This window comes from Dermacentor silvarum, chromosome 9 (genome assembly GCF_013339745.2).
Source record: "Dermacentor silvarum isolate Dsil-2018 chromosome 9, BIME_Dsil_1.4, whole genome shotgun sequence".
In the NCBI taxonomy this organism is placed as follows: domain Eukaryota; kingdom Metazoa; phylum Arthropoda; class Arachnida; order Ixodida; family Ixodidae; genus Dermacentor; species Dermacentor silvarum.
This window is the reverse complement of record NC_051162.1, coordinates 136,595,401-136,599,276: the sequence shown is the minus strand read 5'-3', so window position 1 is coordinate 136,599,276 and position 3,876 is coordinate 136,595,401.

Here is a 3,876-nt window from a genome sequence, read left to right as displayed (position 1 = left end):
TTTTAAACAAATAGTCCCAACAAGGTTTCGGCTTCATATTCTGAAAGTTGCTCATGAAAGCATCATGGCTGGTCACCAGGGTGTTCGACGTACTACCGACCGTATCCTCGGAGATTTCTACTGGCCTGGGATGCATGAAGACATCAAGCGTTTTGTCCGATCTTGCGATGTGTGCCAGAGGACAACGCCGAAAGGAAAAGTTGGTGTCGCCCCTTTGGGCAACATGCCTCTTATACGGACACCATTTCAAAGAGTCGCGGTTGATCTGATCGGTCCACTATCACCAAGGTCAGATAAAGGAAATCGCTATGTCCTGACCCTTATTGACTTTGCGACACGCTATCCTGATGCCATAGCGCTCGCTAATATCGATTCTGTTAGTGTCGCCGAAGCACTACTTGAAATGTTTTCCAGAGTGGGCTTGCCACGAGAGGTAGTCACCGATCAAGGTACAAGTTTCACTTCTGAGCTCATGCAGGAAGTCGGTCGACTGCTTTCGGTCAAGTTTTTCCGGACCACTCCGTACCACGCCATGGCCAACGGTTTGGTTGAAAAGTTCAACGGCACTCTGAAGGCCATGCTCAAAAGAATGTGCCAAGAAAAGCCACGTTCTTGGGATCGATACCTATCTCCTCTTCTTTTCGCGTATCGAGAGGTGTCGCAAGCCAGTTTGGGCTTTTCGCCGTTTGAATTAATATACGGCAGGCACGTACGCGGACCTTTAAGCGTTTTGAAAGAGCTGTGGACAAAAGATGACATCGACGATGAGGTGCGCACAACCTACACCTATCTTGTGGACCTCAAGAACCGACTCGAGGAGACATGTCACCTTGCCCACGAAGAGCTTAGTAAGGCCCATAAAAAAAAATAAGTTTTATTATGATCGCAAGAGCAGACAACGCAGACTACGACCCGGGGACAAGGTCTTGATCCTATTACCGACTGATTCGAACAAGCTACTCATGAAATGGAAAGGCCCATTTACGGTCTCTGAAGTCAGGAATGACGTCGACTATGCCATTGACATAGGTGGAAAGACAAAGGTCTTCCATGTTAACATGCTAAAGAAGTACGAAGAGCGGGAAGTACCAAACACCCAAGTGTCAACAGCCACCGTTGTCAACGACAAAAACACGGAGTCAGAAGTTACTGACGACAATGATTCGGAAGACAGTATCCCTTCTCTAAACCTACGCCAAACTCAGACCACCGCGGACGTCAAGGTATCACCAAGCTTACATCTCGAACAACACGAACAAGTTCAAGAATTGTGCAATGAGTTCGCAGATATATTTTCTGATCTCCCTGGCAAAACAAAACTCGTTGAATGTTCGCTGGAGATGATATCCGAGCAACCTGTTCACGTACCCCGGTACTCTATTCCCCTGGCTCTGCGTGAGAAGGTGGAGAGCGAGGTACAAGAGATGCTGCGATTGGGCATAATTGAGAAGTCCATGTCCCCATATCACGCACCGATCGTTGTCGTTAAGAAACCCGACAACACTATTCGTTTGTGCATCGATTTCCGCGAACTGAACAAAAAGTTGGTTTTCGACAGTGAACCGATTCCAAGGATTGACATTGTCCTTGCGCTGGCAGGGAAACAAAAGTATTTTTCGAAATTTGACTTTACAAAGGGCTACTGGCAAGTACCCATGGCTGCAGAGAGCCGCGAAAAAACGGCCTTTTCAAGCATGTCGGGGCTCTACCACTTCAAATATATGCCTTTTGGGATCAAGACTGCCTCAGCTGTCTTTGCGCGCCTAATGAGGACAGTTTTAGGAGACCTACCCAACGTCTATCACTACTTTGACGACGTGGTAATCGCCACCACTACCTGGCAAGAACACGTCGATGCCCTGCGACGTGTTTTCCAAAGGATACGCAATGCGAACCTCACGATCAAACCTAGCAAGTGTGAGATCGGGCAAAATAATATTACCTTCCTCGGACACCGCATTGGAGATGCGAAAGTGGAACCAATGCTAAAAACACTGGACAAGATCTTAGCCTCTAAGAGGCCAACCACGAAGAAAGCCGTGCAGTCATTTCTCGGCTTAACCGGCTACTACAGAAAGTTTATCCCCAACTACGCCGAGATCGCTAAGCCCCTGACTGACCTCACAAAAAAAGGTCAAAGCCATATTGTATCTTGGGGACCAACACAAGAAAACGCCTTCGCCGTCCTCAAGGACAAGCTCACCGCAAGTCCAATACTTCAAGCTCCGGACCTCACGAAGCCTTTCGTGCTCCGCACGGATGCCTCGAATACGAGTCTAGGCGCAGTACTCCTACAGACCAGCGAAGACAGTGTGTTACACCCTGTTGCTTATGCTAGTCGCAACCTGCTGCCTAGAGAAACCCGTTATTCCACCATTGAACGTGAGTGTTTAGCGCTTGTCTGGGCTGTGCAGAAATTCCACATTTACCTTTGCGGGAAACCTTTCGTTATTCAGTGCGACCATCAGCCATTGCAGTACTTGCAGTCGGCCAAACACGTAAACAATCGTGTTTTACGGTGGAGCTTATTAATGCAGGAGTATTCGTTTACTGTGGAATACATCAAAGGGTCGAACAATGTAGGCGCAGATTACTTAAGCCGTATCTGAACTGTGTCACCTCTTGGGACGGCACTTGTTGGAACTTTGGCTTGTGTTCCAAAGTCTCGACGCGTTTGTGATCAGTGTGTATACATGAATTGTTTCTGTGGACCACGAACTTTTCTTAAACTATTCGCACGTGCCTGCACTCATGCACCCCTCCTCCTGTGTTGTTTAGAATAGTTGCGGGCAACTATCTTAAGTGGGAGGCCCTTGTGATGATGTGGATAGTGGTGTGCGGTGGAGAGAAGACCAGCTTGGAATGATTGTATGGCAGCACCAAGAAGAGGATTGATGATGGTGATAATGGATGATGACCACGTGCCATGAACAAAGAAGCGACGAGAGCGCGCAGAGCGTGAGAGCGAGCGGCAGCTTCGAACGCAAGCTCGCAAAACGGCGGCTCCAGGCTCGGGTACCGGCGACCGGGTGTCCAGCTACCGTGCGGACCTGGTCGGGGATCCAGTTCGTGGCTGGGCCTTCCTGCGCGCCAGCGGCCTGCTGTGATAGCGGCCTGGTGCAGTGCTTCCTGCTTGGACCGGGACGTCTGAGCTACCAGCTACCAGCCTGCTGAGCGAGCCCGAGGACTGGCGACCGGGCGTCCTGCTACCGTGCGGACCTGGTCGTGGATCCCGCCCGTGGCTCTGCTCTCTTGTGTACCAGCGGCCTGCTGTGACAGCGGCCTGGTGCAGTGCTTCCTGCTGGCCACCGGGGCGCCTGAGCTACCTGTCCGCCGACCGAGCCCGACGTTATAGTGGCCGAGGCGTGACAGGCCAGGCGTTACTGGCCAGCTACAGCAGTGGCCTGGTATTCTACCGGCCTGCTGTTTTCCTCTTGCTTCCACGTCGCGACAAGGTGCGGCGCGACAGCAGCGACGTAGCCACAACGACGCTCCACCGTCACAACCACCGTCACGGGCACCGCAACGACGAGGCACACGGGCGAGTGGTGGCGCGTGAGTGCTAGGCACATGGTTATATAGGACAAACGATTCGCGGACTCTAGTCCACGTACATATGTATGTAAATAATCTGTATCGTGCTAGCGTGTCTGTTAAAGTCTGTGTTTCGTGTAGCAAGCTCCCGTCTGCCGTGTCATTATTAAAAGGATCCTGGGCACCGAAACCGGCGAGTTTGTCGTTGTTTTCCCATCACAGATGGATAACCGGTGGACCATTAGAGTTACAGAATGGATACCAAGAGAAGGGAAGCGCAGTCGAGGACCGTGGAAAACTAGGTGGGGTAATGAAGTTAGGAAATTTGCAGGCGCAAGTTGG